Source organism: Mirounga angustirostris, unplaced genomic scaffold, assembly GCF_029215605.1.
Source record: "Mirounga angustirostris isolate CCGP_5_RB_7025 unplaced genomic scaffold, mMirAng1.0.hap1 SCAF_7, whole genome shotgun sequence".
Lineage (NCBI taxonomy): Eukaryota > Metazoa > Chordata > Mammalia > Carnivora > Phocidae > Mirounga > Mirounga angustirostris.
In genome coordinates, this window is record NW_026991715.1 from 36,187,121 (window position 1) to 36,203,958 (window position 16,838).

Genomic DNA, 16,838 nt, shown 5'->3' on the forward strand with positions numbered 1-16,838 from the left:
TAACCCAAAAGAAGGTAGGCGAAGAAGAACAAAAACAGGACAGGCAAAACACAAAATGGTAAAATGTTAGACCTAAATCTAATCACTTGAATAATCGTGTTAAATGCAGATACAGTAAATGGGCTGATTGGAAGTAGATATTAGCAAACTGTATAAAAATACAAAATCCAACTCTATGCTATCTGTAAGCAACCCATTTTAAATATAAAGACATACAGATTGAAAGTGAATGGAGGGGGTGCCTGGATGGCTCAATTGGTTGGGCATCTGCCTTCAGCTCAGGTTATGATCCCGGGGTTCTGGGATCGAGCCTTGCATCGGGCTCTCTGTGCAGTGGGGAGCCTGCTTCTCCTTCTCCCTCTGCCTGCTGTTCACCCTGCTTGTGCTCTCCTACTCACTCTATCAAATAAATAAATAAAATATTTTTTAAAAAGTGAATGGATAGATTAATATGTAACATGCAAATAGTGAACATAAGATGGCTGGATTGGCTGTATTGATACTAGATAAAGTAGACTTTAAGACAATGTGATCAAGAGAGACATAGAGTGATAAAATGGTTTGTTCATAACTGAGCAATCATAAGTATGCATGCATCTAATAACAACTTCAAAATACATGAAGCAAACATTGACAAGGTTAAAGGGAGAGAGAGGCAGTATCCATAATCATTAGAACTTTAACATTGTCACCAGTGAATAGAACAACTAGACAAAAATACAGGTAAAATGAGAAGCTACAAATAACACTATCAAACATTTTGATCTAGTAGTTTCACAGCACTATGCAACAACTGCAGAATATACATTCTTTTCAAGTGCAGATAGTACATTAATCAGGACAGACCATATCTTGGAGCATAAAACAAGTCTCAATAAATTTACAAGGAATGAAATTATATGGAGCATGTTTTCTGATTATGGAACTGAATTAGAAATTAAAAGCAGTAAGCCAAATTGAGGAAACAGCGCAAGTGCCTATGAACTGATAAATGGATAAAGAAGATACATACACATTGGAATATTACTCAACCATCAAAAAGAACAAAATCTTGCCATTTGCTGCAACATGGATGGAGCTGGAGAGTATTATGCTAAGTGAAATAAGGCAGAGAAAGACAAATACCATATGATTTCATTCATGTGAAATTTAAGAAACAAACAAGCAAAGGGAAAAGAAAAGAGAGAAAGAGAGAGGCATACCAAGAAATAGACTTTCTCTCTTATAGAGAACAAACTGATGATTACCAGACAGGAGGTGGATGGGGGATGGGTTGCATAGGTGATGAGGATTCAGGAGTGCCCTTGTTGTGATGAGCACAGAGTGATATATGGAAGTGTTGAATCACTCTATTGTGTACCTGAAACTAGTCTTATATGTTAACTAACTGGAATTCAGATAAAAACTTAAAAAAAAAATTAAAAACAGTAAGATATGTAGAAAAACTCCAAGTATTTGAAAAACAACACACTACCGATTGACTCCTTCTCATTTGGGTTGAACCTTAGAATTTACCTCCTCAATGAGGCCTTCTCTGTCAATTCAAATTAAGCTCCTGGGTAAAGTTCTACCATAGCACTCTGCTTTATTTTCACTGTAGCACTGTTCACATTCCCAGATATTTGCTTGTTTAGCCATTGGTTTAACTGTCTTCCCCCAGTAGTATATAAATTCTGAGGCAGTAGGGATCTTGTCCTTGCTGTTTACTGCTAGAATGGTTGCTGAAACGTAGTAAATACTTAATAGGAGTTGCTGAATGAATGAACAATGAACATGAGTTCGCTGCAGTCCCTCATAAGCCTATCTAGATGTTGATGAAAATGATGTCACCACCGATTATGAAAGATGCCATTCCACTGGTATTATCACTCAGGCACTTTAAAAGCCTTATCTCATTTGATTCTCACAGCTGCCTGTGCAATAGGTACTTCTGTTAGCCCCATTTTACAGAGGGAGAGATTGAGATACAGAAAGCTGAAGTATTGTAACCAGTGTCACTTGGCTAAGTGAAGAGTCAGCCAGGATGCAAACTCAGGTTGTCCGATTTCAGAATCCTTGTTTTGATCAACCAGTTGTCACTTCCTGATGGGAGAGAAATAGCTGGTGGCTGTGCACACACTTCGGGAAATGAGCCAGCTTACGCTTTGTCAAGTCTTGGAGTCAAGGCTTTGGCCCTCTGCCTTGAAGCCATGACTGACTTTGAACTAAAGATACGGAAGAATCCTCTCCATATGAAAGTTAGTTTTGTGTTCCCTTGTAGCCAGTCCTGATAATGGCAGCATTTTAAACCAGTAGGGAAAGGATAGGTTAGTTCAGTGGTATTGAGACAACTGACCCATACTTGGAAAAAAACAAAATAAAATTAGATTCCTGGTTTATATAATGAATCTGAATAAATTCCAAAATAACTAAAGATTTAAATTTAAAACAAAGATACTAGGAAAAAATAGAGGTGAATATTTAAACTGGAGGGGGGTGGCCTTTCTAAGCGTGGTAGTGTGTCCTAGTTGAACCTGAACTGGGATTTCAAATTTGGGTGCCTTTTAGTGATCCGATTGGCTGGCCCAGGTGGTGCATCCGACGGCCTGGAGGGTTGGCAAGTAATCCCTTCACCTGTCTTGGGTTCAGTTCTTTCTCAGTGCCTTTTTTTCTTTTTAAAGATTTTATTTATTTATTTGACAGAGAGAGAGATAGCGAGAGCAGGAACACAAGCAGGGGGAGTGGGAGAGGGAGAAGCAGGCTTCCCGCCGAGCAGGGAGCCTGATGCAGGGCTCGATCCCAGGACCCTGGGATCATGACCTGAGCCGAAGGCAGACGCTTAACGACTGAGCCACCCAGGCGCCCAGTGCCTTTTTTTTTAAGAGAGAGAGAGAGAGAGTGCATGCAAGCAGGGGGAGTGGCAGGGGGGGAAACCTCAAACAGACTCTTTGTTGAGCGGGGAGCCCGACGTGGGGGTCAATCCCAAGACCGTGAGGTCATGACCTAAGCCAAAATTAAGAGTTTTAAGCTTAACTGACTGAGCCACACAGGTGCCCCCTTTCTCATTGACTTTTGGCAGCTGTTCCCGCCTTCCTCTGCCTCAGCAGATGACTGACCTCCCACTGTCCAGGGGATGAAGAAACCAGGGGTTTTAAACTAAAAAGTGATAAACTCATCATTCAGACTTACCTTCTCCTGGGTTTCAGAGAAAGTAGTGTTCATCTTCTTGGCCTAAGCCAGTCCCTCGATACATACTTTAAAGTTTCTTAATTTACAGTCAGAAATATTATAATCAAGCATATAAGAATGCTCGTGTTAGCCATTCAGTGCCTTCTCTCCTTGCAAGAAAATAACACGAGAAGCCAAATGATAATCTGAAGGTCTCTTGGTGGTTGTGCCTGTACCGAAGCAAGGGGTGCGAATGGGGTGATCTTAAGGGCTGGGCACGAAGTGTGATAGGCCTAGTTTCCAGAACTGCTACAGAGGGTGGGTCCATAAGGCCCCTCTCCTGGAAGATCCTAAACCTGGAGGAACTCTCTATTTACTGATGTTATTCTGTTAAAAATGAAAAATAATTGCTTTATTTGTTTTTACCAAAATCAGTATATGTTCACTGTGGAACAATGAGATAAGGAATATACATACATGAACGCCTACATAAAATAACATAAATAATACCCATACTTCTTTCTTTCACAATGCACTTCTGCAAATGTCTTACATACTCTTTCACGCCTTTGACTGTGCGTATCTGTTCACCTGGTTCATGTCCCTAATTGGTTTCTAAAACACCTCCCCCCAAAAGACTATTACCATTATGCAAAATCACTCTATTTGTTATAGTTTTATCACCCAAGTGATAGACACCACAGCTTGGAACTTCCAACTTTTATTATATATCTACATATAATATATATTTTATGTAGAAATATATATATAAACATAAATTTTAAAAATATATATAATATGTATATCCATATATACATGTGTTTCCTCTAAGACATATACATACATTTATACACACATATATATATGTATGTATGTATTTCTTCTAAGACTCTTTAATCTGCACATTTCCTGCCATTCAAGATACTTGATCTGTAGAGTTTCCCATAGTCTGGATTTGGTTGATTGCAATCCCATGATTTGTTTCCTCAGCATGTTCCTTTGTCCTCTGTGTTTCCTGCAGATTGGCAACTGGTTCAGAGTCTTGATGAAACTCCTGTTCGATCCCCTGGGCAAGACTATAAGTGGTACTGTGTTCTTTCATTAAGAGACACATAATGTCTGTTGTCTCTCTCTCTCTTTTTTTTTGTAATGTTAGCAGCTATTGATACTCATTGCCTAGATCTTAATTCACTGGTGTTATAGGTTGGTGATATATTCTAATTCGTCTTTTAAAAAATTTATTTGCTGAAATACTTTTATTTTTAAAGATTTCATTTTTTTTTTTTTTAAGATTTTATTTATTTGACAGAGAGAAAGACAGCCAGAGAGGGAACACAAGCAGGGGGAGTGGGAGAGGGAGAAGCAGGCCTCCCGCCGAGCAGGGAGCCCGATGCGGGGCTCGATCCCAGGACCCTGGGATCATGACCCGAGCCAAAGGCAGACGCCCAACGACTGAGCCACCCAGGTGCCCCTAAAGATTTCATTTTTTTTAAGTAATCTCTATACCCAGCATGGGGCTTGAAGTCACAACCCTGAGATCAAGAGTCGCATGCTCTACCAACTGAGCCAGCCAGGTGGCCCCTGAAATACTTTTATTATAAAAGGTTGTTTTTACCTCATCTACTATTTGTTCATATAGGGGCACAATTCATATAGGAAAGGCAGGATAAATACTTTCCCTTTATCCAGTTTTTTAGTAACAAATTGGTTCCCTATCATCATCAAAAGGTAACTTAATAAAATAAATATCTGTTAACTCATGGAGATGTGTCATCATTAGGGAGGTGAGCTGGGTTGTTCACCAGGCAGCCGAGTTTCAGTCCTCCAGAGCTGAGGTTCAAGAGTCATGCTCTGTCACTTCTGCCACATTGGATTGTTGAAAGCAAGCCACAAGGCCAGCCCCAGATCCACAGGGTAGAGGGAGAGATTTCCACTCTCCATGGGAAGAACCACCAAAGATTGGTCACCATATTTAATCTGTCTCATCTAGTTTTTTGTAAATATCTTCCACAGTTTTTGGTTTCCCTGGGCTAGTGCCTCTGTTTTTATGTGGTAATTCGGAGAGATTGAAAGATTATGCTACCACCACTGTCTTGCAGAATCCTCCTCTGAATCATTTCTTACTCAGTTTACTACTTGTGGAACAAGGCTTATGCACACAAGGAAGTGTCTAGCAGGGGAGGTGGTCACTATTCTGCTGCGTTTCTGCACTTGACTTGTCAGGAGTGGCAGGCTTTGACACCTCATTACTGCCCTTACCTTGGAAGCTTCCATGGAAGCATGAGTCCTTGTGCTCTCAGGTCCAGAAGGCCTCCTGGGAGCCTGGATGGTTCTTTCAGGGCTCCTTGTGCTATGGCCATTCTGTGTTCCTGTCAGAACTGTCGCTACTTTCATGGGAGCTCAGATCTGGTCCATGAAGCCAGGCCAGGCGTCTTTTGCCATAGCACTCTGTCCGTTTCAGTCCATATATGTCTACTGACTCCTTTCTGCTGCCTCACCCCCCACCTTCAAGTGATGGGTTTGCAGCTCCTCCCTGAAGGCCCTTTGACCCCCAAGCAAATCAGGTCACAAAATACACACTTACCTCCCAACCTGTATCAGCTGCACTAGCCCACCCATTAACCAAACAGAGCCAAACTGAATCCCTCTTCAGGCTCACCTGGGACATACTAATCCATTTAGAAAGACCACCCTCATTCAAGATTATATTATTATTTCCATATATATTTTTTGATAACTTTGTGTATGGCCTCATGTCATAGATTTAAACATCTAATCCATCTGGAGTATGTTTTGGTACATTACAAGAAGTAAGAATCTAAGTTTTCCCCCAAATAATTAACCACATGGAATTAAACAGTCTTGAATAAACTCTCTCCCTGCCCTGTTAGAAATGGCCTCACTTTTTCCTTTTCTAAATTCATAGATATACACACCCATCCTCAGGTCTCTCCCTGGGCTCTCATCTCTGTTCTCTTACTTTATATAGCAGTTAATTAAAACATCCTAGTGCCTTGATTAATTATAGTTTTTTTAAAATACATTTTTGTGTCCTATTTTAGTGCTCTCAGTTCTTTTTCTCCCACCCTTTGCAGGTGACTCTGGTCTCTCATATGGATTTAGGTCCTCCCTCTCTGTTGACTTCTTACCCGCTCCATGTATGTTCTTGTCTCACATGTGAAAACAAAGCAGCAGCGGACTCTTGAATCCTTGTGTTTCCTCTAACCACCTTGCTCCCTCTGTGCTTTCCATAGGCAAGCTCTGCTGAAGATCGTATCCCCTCCATCTCCACTACCTCCACTGTCCTGACTTCAATGAAGCTGAGTTTTCACCATGGTCACTGGTGACATTTTATTTGCTAAATTCGGGGAACACTATTTTCCTACTTGATTTCTTTGCTGCATTAGACCATGTTAACCACTTTGCTCGTCTCAAAACCTTTTTCTCTCTGGTCTCCTGCCTCAGCCTTACCCCACTTAGGGTCTTCTTTCTCTTAGACTGTTTCTTCTCAGGCTTCTTATCTGGCTTCTGTTCCTTTGTTAGTGTCTTCAAAGTTTGTGTTCCATGGAGTTCCATGCCCGACTCTCTTTATGCTCACTCTCTGATTTCATCTCTCCCCATGACTTCAACCTGAAGGTTGATTCTATATTCCCAATCCAGTGACTTTCATATTTCTGGTCACCTACTGAATGGCATCACCAGGATATCCCATCAAGTGTGTCAAGTTCAGAGTCTCTCATCCTTCCATCCTTCCCTACACACCTCCTCATGTAAATCTCAGATAATGGCCTTACCATTCATCTGATCTCCTGAGCAAGAAACCTGTGCCTCATACGCAGCTCCTTCCTGCTTCAGTTCCTCCCACATCTAGAAGAGAAAGAAACATGCTTTGCCTTGAAATAAACTTAGATTCCAATCTTGGCTCTGCTTCCCTATCCTCACGTGCCTTGGGTGAGCTCCTTAACATTGCAGAGCCTCTGTGTCCGTCCAGGCAAGTGGGATGATGATGGTACCTACCTTGAAGGGCTGTTCACAGGGTTAAGGGAGATAACATGTGTCTAACTCAGCCCCGACTCAGCACCCCGGGCTCTTCAAGGGTTAGTTTCCTTCCTAATCAGTGCTGCTTAAATGTTGTCCAAATTGGTGTCTTTCTCTCCATTTTTTCTGCTGATCTTTCCTTTCTGGCTCCCTCATCTCTTATCTGGACTTTTCCAGCAGCCTCCCCACTGTCGCCCTTCCTCAGGCCTCATCCCCTCTCCATTTGGGTTGGTTCTTTCTTTCTCTTTACCATCTCGTCCCCATATCCGGGCCTGCTTCAGAACCTTCCTGGATAAAGTACCTCTTCCTTAGCATGGCTTTCAGTCCTCGTGGACAGCCAGCCCCGGCCAACTTTCTCATCTTCCCCTCTGCCTGTGTCCCACGTGCTCCGTCCTCTACTTCTGCCCATGGAGCGTGCTGCTCCTCTAACATGCCGTGATATTTTTCTTGTGTGCTTTTTCACGCTCTGGATTTTTGTCTACCTTGGATTCTCTTCCTTTCTCATTGCCCCATCCCAGCCCATGACTCTGAATGCCTGGTAAGCCCCCTACTTATTATTCGAAGCCTAGTTCATTCCCACCACCCGAACCTCTGAACCAACTTAAGTTCATTCCCACCACCCGAACCTCTGAACCTTTCAAGTCCCTTCACATTGTTCTCCACAGTATATTCCTGTAGGGAACTCTGTAGTCAGAGTGCGTTCAATTATTTTTTTCCCATGCCTTCCCTCTCTCCATTCCCTACCCTCACCCTCAGATGACTGGAAGCCTCCCTAGAGAATCTGAAGAGCTTGGGTTGTGGAGTCAGACTGGGTGGGTTCAAAATCCCGGTCTTGTTACTTGCTTATTTGGTGACATTTGTTAAGTTACTTAGTTTATTTGAGCCTCAGTTTTCTCATTTATGAAACAGTGAATGCACCTTTCTTAAAAGGTTATTTTAAAGATTGGAATAATCTATGAAAGTGTTTAGCCAGCCCAATGCTTGGCACATATTAAATGCTCAATAAATATTACTTGTTGCTACCACTGTTGTTACATTTTTGTTACTATCATTTTTATTATCATTATATTATTTTTATTACTGTCATTACTATTGGAAGTGAGAAAGTATTTTTTAGGCATGACTTTTATTTAAAAATCTAATTAAAAAAATTTTTTTAAGATTTTATTTATTTATTTGACAGTGAGAGACACAGTGAGAGAGGGAACACAAGCAGGGGGAGTGGGAGAGGGAGAAGCAGGCTTCCCGCTGAGCAGGGAGCCCGATGCGGGGCTCGATCCCAGGACCCTGGGATCACGACCTGAGCTGAAGGCAGACGCTTAACGACTGAACCTCCCAGGTGCCCCCTAATTTAAAATATTGAAGTGTAATTGACTTATACTGTTATATCAGTTTCAGGCATATAATGTAATTTGATATTTGTATATATTGCAAATATATATATATAATGTATAACAGCACATTAAGTCTAATTAACCTCCATCACCATATTTAGTTATAAATTTTCGTGTGTGATGACAACTTTTAAGCTCTATTCTCTTAACAACTTTGAAATATGTATTAACTATAGGTATCATGTTTTATATTACATCCCCATGATTTATTTATTTTATAACTAGAGGTTTGTACATTTTGACCTTCCTCACCTGTTTCACCCATGCTCTGCCTCCTGCCTTTGGCAACCACCAGTCTGTTCTCTGTATCTGTGAGCTTTGTTTTTAGATTCTACATATAAGTGAGATCTTGAATATTTGTCTTTCTCTGTCTGACTTACTTCACTTAGCATAATGCCCTCAAGGTTCATTGATGTTGTTGCAAGTAGCAGTATGTCCTTTTTTTTTACAAAAGAATATTCGTGTGTGTGTGTACCACATTTTCTTGATCCATTTATTCATTGGTGGACACTAAGGTTGTTTCCATGTTTTGGCTGTGGTAAATAATGCTAGGTGAACATGGGTGTGCAGAAACATTTTTGAGTTAATGTTTCCATTTTCTTCAGGTAAATACCCAGAAGAGGAATTGCTGGAATATAGTGTAATTCTATTTTTAATGTTTTGAGGAACCTCTGTAGTATTTTCCATAGTGGCTGCACCAGTTTACATTTCCACCTACAGTACAGAAGGGTTACCTTTTCTCTACATCCTTGCCAACACTTGTTATTTCTTGTCTTTTTGATAATAGCCTTTCTAATATGTGATAATCTCATTGTAGTTTTGATTTGCATTTCCCTGTTGATGAGTGATGTCGAGCACCTTTAATGTACCTGTTGGCCATCTGTATGTCACTGGAAAGGTGTTGCTTTCTCATTTTGTTGATGTTTTCCTTTGTTGTGCACAAGCCTTTGATGTAGTCCTACTTATTTTTTATTTTGTTGTCTTTGCTTTTGGTATCAAATCTAAAGAATCATTGCCAAGACCAGCGTCACAAAACTTACTGCCTATGTTTTCTTCTAGGAATTTTACACTTTAAGGACTTACATTCAAGTCTTTAATCCGTTTTGAGTTAATTTTTGTGTATGGTGTAAGATAATGGTCCTGTTTCATTCTTTCATATGTGACTATCCAGTTTTTCCAGCACCCTGTATTGAACAGTCTGTCTTTTCCTCATTGTATATTTTTGGTTTCTTTTCATAAGCTAATTGACCATATATACATATATTTATTTTCAGACTCTGTTCTATTGATCTGTGTGTCTGTGTTTATGACAATACCATACTTTTTTGAATTATTATAGCTTTGTGATACATCATACACTTCAGTATCTGGGAGCATGATGCCTCTAGCTTTGTTCTTTCTGAAGAATGCTTTGGCTATTGGGGGTCTTTTGTGGTTCCATACAAATTTCAAGATTGTTTATTCTATTTCTGTGAAAGATATCATTGGAATGTTGATAGGGATTGCATTGAATCCGTAGGTTCTTAGGGGAGTATGGACATTTGCACAATAATCTTCCAATTCATGAGCATGGAATTTGACTCTTCAGTTTCTTTCATCAACATCTTATAGTTTTCAGTGTACAGGTCTTTCACCTCCTTGGTTAAATTTATTCCTAGGTATTTTTGGGGATGCAGTTGTAAATGGGATTGTTTTCTTAATTTCTCTTCTCAATAGTTTGTTATTAGTGTGTAGAAGTGCAACAAATTTTTGTCTATTGATTTTGTATCCTTGCAACTTTACTGAATTCATTTATTAGTTCTAATGTTTTTTGGTGGTTTTTTTTTTTGGTGGAGTCTCTAGGGTTTTCTATATATAGTATCATGTCATCTGCAAACAGTGACAGTTTTACTTCTTCCTTTCTGATTTGCATTCTTTTTATTTCTTTTTCTTGCCTAATTGCTCTGGCTAGGACTCCCAATATTGTGTTGAATAAACTGGTGAGTGTGGACATCCTTGTCCTATTCCTGATCTTTGAAAACTTTCACCATTGAATGTGATGTTAGCTGTGGACTTGCCCTATATAATCTTTATTATGTTGAGGTATATTCCTTCTATACCCACTTTGTTGAGAATTTTTTTTTAATGATAAATGGATGTTGACTTTTGTCAGATGGCTTTTCTGCATCTGTGGAGATCATCATATTTTTATCCTTCATTTTGTTAATGTGGTATAGCACATTGATTTGTAGACATTGAACTGTCCTTGCATCCTATTGATCATGGTATATTATCCTTTTAATTTATTGTTGAATTTGGTTTGCTAATATTTTGTTGAGGATTATTGCATATATATATATATATATATATATATACATATTCATCAGTTATTGGCCTTTGATTTTGTTTTCTTATGAATTTTCTTTTCTTTGTTCTTGTCTGGTCTTGCTTTCAGGGTAATGCCAGCTTTGTAAGATAAGTTTGGAAGTGTTCCCTACTCTTCCGTTTTTTTAGAAGAGTTTGAGAAGGATTGATATTAATTCTTCTTTAAGTGTTTGGTAGAATTCACCAGTGAAGCCATCTGGTCCTGGACTGTTGTTTTCTGGGAATGTCTTCTTCATCTTTATGTGGCCAACTTCTAGGACAATGCCTCGCTCATAGGGGATCATGGTAAATGTTTTTTTAAGGGTATGATAATAATGTCAACTAATGTTTATTGAATATTTACTATTTTTAGAGCATATGCTAAACACTTCAGATACATTATCTCATTTATTCTTCATAATAACCCTGTAAGATACCGACTGTTACTTTCTTCATTTAGCAAAGAAGGAGACCAAGAGAACTGGCTCAGAGACTACATGGCTAGATTGAGATCACATAGTAAGTAAGTATCACAGCCAGTATCTGACTTCTGAGCTGGTGATCTTCACCATAGGCTGCAATTGCTGTTTGATCATGGGCAAGTCACTTATCCTCTCTGGTACTTCTCATCCTCATTTGAAATTGTTGGGGCAAACTGGACCATCTCTTAAGTCTCTTCCACCTCTGCTCCTCTATTATTCCATTAGGAGTAGAAGACAGGTGTGCCTGGCTGGCTCATTTGGTAGAACATGTGCCTCTTCATCTCGGGGTCATGAGTTCAAGCCCCACATGGGACATAGAGCTTACTTAAAAGAAAAAAGAAGAAGAAATAGAAGACATAGTTATAACAAATGCTGTGAAGATGAAAATCATCTTAATAAAAGGATTTTCTAGTTCCAGTTAGTGTACCATTTCTCTCCAAATACGAATTATTACATTGAATTTTTCATTGAATCAAAGAGCTTTGATGGTTTCTTGGAGTTCATTGCCTTGGTATTTGCCCAACCCAGTAGACAGGGACCTTGATCACGTTCTTAGGTGCCAGGCTTAGAATCCACTCTGGCTAGCTGAGGCAGAAATGGAAATTTATTAAAGAATGTTAGGTGGTTCACAGGTTCTCTAGAAGCTGAGGAGTGTCAGACTGAAGCTAGGGACAAGGCCCAAGCCACAATGATGAACTGTCCTGGAAAAGCTTCTGGGTTGTTGTTGCCAGACACAGACTGCAGCTCACATCATGATGCCTGAGCCTCCCCTCTGGCTGCCTCCCCAGGCACCACAGGTCAGGCTGCTGTCCTCACCACAAAATGGATTCTGCATGTTACTCTTGTGAATAGAAGGCTTTCTGGCTCTAATTAGAGAAGACTGGCCACATACCTATACTCTATCTTCAGGGGAAGACAGGACCGTGGGCAGACGACATCTTCTACCTCCAGGAAGCAGGACTTAGGATGTGGGCAGCTTCCTAAACTCGAAAACACCCGGAAGGTACTGGATGACCACACACACTGGAATGATTGACTGTTACATAGGTTTATTATACTGGCTGGAGAAAGTCAGCTGGAGCTCAGCATACAGATGTGTGTCTTAAACCTCAGAACCTCTTTGAATGCAGACATTGAAATAATAACTGCTAATACTCTGTGCCAGGCCTTGTGCTAAGCTGTATACACACATTGTCCATTGAGCCCTCACAACAATCTTCTGAAGTTTCCACTATTATCCCCACTTTGTATTTTTAATGTCATCTTACAGTTGGGGAAACCGAGGCGCAGAGGGGCAGTACTGTGTTCTACACCACTCAGCTAGTAGGTGTCGGAGCGTGGACTTGAGCCCGGTGAGCCGCTGCATCATTCTGCCTCCAGCAAAGAGTTTATTGGGTTGAAGGCCAAACCCTGGTGCTGGGTCCCCACTGGCAGCAGCCCTCCTCAGGTCTGAATTTAGAGTGTGCCACAATCAAACAGAATTTCCCAGGAAAATAACATAAGCCAGATTTATAAGAATAACTATGCATGTTTATCTTAATATTGTTGAGGTCAGTAAGTTTCAGGAACTAGGATACTCCTTTATCTAGTTAAAACTGAAAGCTCGAAAATGCTTGGTGTCTTTGCCTTCTTCACCTTTGTGTGCTGGGAAATGGTCTCCATGGACAAAATATCACATAAACTCAGTTCCCCGGGGTCCTCAGTTAGTGCCATGCTGGTGCCTCAAGTTGAGAGTTGCTGTAAAATTCTGGAAACCTTGTGCAGGGAAGGAAAAGAGGTTTTTTTGATCCATGTAGGGCCCCTGGCAGGTGTGACAATTAAACTGACGAGACAAGTTAGCAGCAGAAAAGCATACAGATTTATTTAGTATAAGTTTTACATGGCACAGGAGCCTTCATAAGGAAATGAAGACTGGAAGAAACAGTTAACCCTGCACATTTTTATGCTGACTTTGATGAAGAGTGGCCAGTTGTGCAGAAATGTGATAGAACAGAGAATGTGAGGGAAGTGTAGCAAACTGGGGGAAACTTAGCAAGTCCTGCTTGTTTGGATTCTTCCCCGTGACCCTCCATCCTGGCAGTAAAGATGCTCTTTTCCTCCGGGTGTAGAGAATGCACCTCTCACGTCTTAAGACCTGTTTCAGGGAGAAAGATGAGAGAACTTTATGCTTCTGCTGCTTTTTTCACTTTCGTTCAGCTTAAAATACTGAATATGTGTGGTGCCCTATTGTGGAATAGTAAGTCCTGATCCCTGTCACTTGATAGAAAGAGTTCCTGTTCTCCCTCCTTCACATGTACTCTGGCATGTCTTCCAAACAGAATCAGCAGCCACTTTGGAGAAACAAATATTTGAAACAAAACAACCCCACCTCCCACCTTGCCATAAATACATGAGCATAAACTCTAGTTGTGAAATTCAATGCTTATTTGGCCTGAGGCTAAATCATAAAGGAGTTTTACGGCCCCATTCAGGATGGAGATAAATGCACAAATGAAAATACACATACTTGCGGAACACACACAATTAATGATGGCCCGAGGGAAACATCCTCCCTCCCCAGGCCGACAGCTCTTTTGCTTGATCCTAGTTAGAGAGAATTGGCAGGAGGCAGGAGGGAGGGGATGCTCGGTGTGAGATGACAACTGAATCCAGGAGGGGAAGGAAGTGAGAGGGGAGGCCAGAGCAGAGGGCCATAATTGCATTATGAATTCCTGCCTATTCTGAGCAGATTGTCCCCAAATTTGTCATTAAAAGTGCAATTTCCTCTATGAGAAGTGTCTTTCCAAGGATCCCAGGAAAGATGAGAACAGGAAGTAGGGTATCCAGTTATTCATGTTGGTAACGAACTTGATTCTGTATTCATTATTTATGAATGCTGTATTCAGCCGAAACTTTATTTAGTAATAAAGTTAGTACTGCCTTTTTCCCCCTTCATTTGTGGATTTGTCCAACAGACACTAAATTGCCCACTAAACAGAGACACTGGGCGTACCAAGGAGGTCCTGGTTCTGCCCTCAGATGGCTACGCTCTATCAGGCGAGGCAGACATTAAGCATCTAGTTACAACTATGTAGTTGCCAGGTTGATGTGTGGCTGTAATGAATCAAAGACTGTGATGAGAACGGGTCACAGGAGCAGCCGATTATGTCAAGGGTCAGGGAAGACTAAGCTGGGGAAGTGACATTTGAGTTGAAACTAAGGTAAAGGATAAATACTAGGGACGAGGGAGAAAGAATGAAAAACAGGCAATCTGATGTAAAGAATGTGTTTGGAAGGTGTAGCAGTGGCTTCCAAGCATATGGGTTTGTCATGTTTATTTTCATCATCCTGGCATTAGCTACATGAGAGTTTTTCCGAGTGTCATTTATGAGCCACCTGCTTCAGAATCACTGGGATGCTTGCTAAAAATTCACATTCCTGGGCTCCACACTAGGCCACTCAGTCAGAATCTGTAGGAGCAGGACCCAGCAATCTGCACTTTAAATTCAATACATACTCCTTCCCCCAGGTGATTCTTTTTTTTTTTTTTTTTTTTAAGATTTTATTTATTTGACAGAGAGAGAGAAGAGCAGGGGGAGTAGGAGAGGGAGAAACAGGCTCCCTGCAGAGCAGAGAGCCCGATGCGGGACTCGATCCCAGGACCCTGAGATCACGATCTGAGCCGAAGGCAGATGCCCAACCGATTGAGCCACCCAGGCGCCCCTCCCCCAGGTGAGTCTTAACACATACTCGGTTTGACTTAAGCGCTGCTTCCTAATAGTAAATGGAGCTTATAATTCTTTCAGGGGCTTCCGCTTATAATCTCTTTGATCCCACTGCAACCTTATGTGGTACACAAGCTAAGTATCGTTACTCTCTTACAGGTGATATAACAGAGACAGGTGTAGAGATTGACCCACTCATCAATGTGCCTTGTGCCCTTCTCCTTATACCACACTGTGTCTCAGAGGTGGATTACAATGACCACATGCCCTTGACAAATGTGATATAATATACCCAGGAGTGGATTATAAGCTTGAACACATACTTATATTTCCCTCATAGTGAGGAAATATTATTTTTGACCTATCACCTAGTAGTTAGCAGATCTGAAGTCAGACAGACCTGGAGTGTAGTTCCAGGTCAGCCACTTACTAACTGCCTGACCTTGAACAGATTACCTAACCACTTAATACCCCATGACCTTATTTGTTAAGTAAGGATAAAGAATTATACCTATGTCTTTGAGTTGTTATAGAGATTAAGGTACTGTGTGTAAGACACCAAGTGCAGAGCTTTTGAATACTTATTAAGTACTTAAAAAAAAAAAAGGAAGCTGTTACACCTATAATATTTAGGACTCATTTATATGTAGTAGTGTTACCAACTAACTGAAACCCAAATGAAAATCTTAAGAGATGTCACACATAGAAGGTTTAAATAATGCTATAAGTCATCCATGCAAAAACATCTGAGACCACCCAGTATCAGTGAGCACATCTAGTGTCCAAATCTTGGTTTCTAAATACCATTTCTCACTAAAAGACACCAGGTCTTCTTGGAGACATGTTGATTTAAGGTCTGGAGAAGGGAAAATACAATGTGAATCTGGAACATTTTATTGTGTCACAAAATAATGAAGTGCTGATGAGGATATGTCAGAAAGATGGAGGGTGCCTGGCTGGCTCAGTCAGAAGAGCATGAGACTCTTGTTTTTGAGGTTATGAGTTCAAACCCCACGTTGGGTGTAGAGATTACTTAAATAAATAAAACTTAAAAAAAAAAAGATAGGTAAGCTGAACCAAACTGGCTCCCACTTATCAAATTTGGGACAGTTTGAGCATCAGAAGGATAATGACAGTGATGTTGACTGTAACACATAGAGGAAAAAAAAATCCATGAATTCTCAGTAGTTATTAAGACAATGGGATAGAGCAGGGAAAGCTTTTTTTCTTTCCTTTTTTAAAATAGAATAACCACAATTTTATGTGGAAGGGATTACAGTTAGAAAAGTCAGGAAAACACTCTATTGTAACACTGTTACAATCATGGATTCAGGCAAGGATCATTACTGGAGGTTAAAACGTTCTGTTAAAGGTTGTTGGGAAACAAGATATTCACATAGTCTTAAAGATTACTTGTATTAATATTACTTACTTTAATATTTTATAAAGAGAAAAATGTGTCTTTCCTATGGTGACATCTGGTAAATACCATCTAATCAAATGACCAAATTTAGTATCACCAGTTATGAGACAAATTGATATTATATGTCCTCTAATTTAATGCAACAGGAAGTATACAATCTCACCCGTGTGGTATTATTGCCAAAACTGTCTAACCTGAATCAAATTATAGGAAACAATCAGACAGACTAGCAAGGACATTCTCCAAGACAACCAACCTGTGCTTTTCAAATATTTTACTGTTGTAAGAGATAAAAAGGGGAAAAAAA

At 40.3% G+C, this 16,838-nt stretch overlaps 1 long non-coding RNA gene across 1 annotated transcript in view; it reads left to right on the plus strand.

The window, feature by feature from the left end:
• Positions 1-16,838, plus strand: part of LOC123857496 (uncharacterized) — a 169,929-nt gene that overhangs the window by 138,737 nt on the left and 14,354 nt on the right. The window contains exons 6-7 of the long non-coding RNA XR_006793869.3: positions 12,314-12,407; positions 14,943-15,115. This is a non-coding gene — a long non-coding RNA (uncharacterized LOC123857496). The remainder of the gene's footprint in view (positions 1-12,313; positions 12,408-14,942; positions 15,116-16,838) is intronic.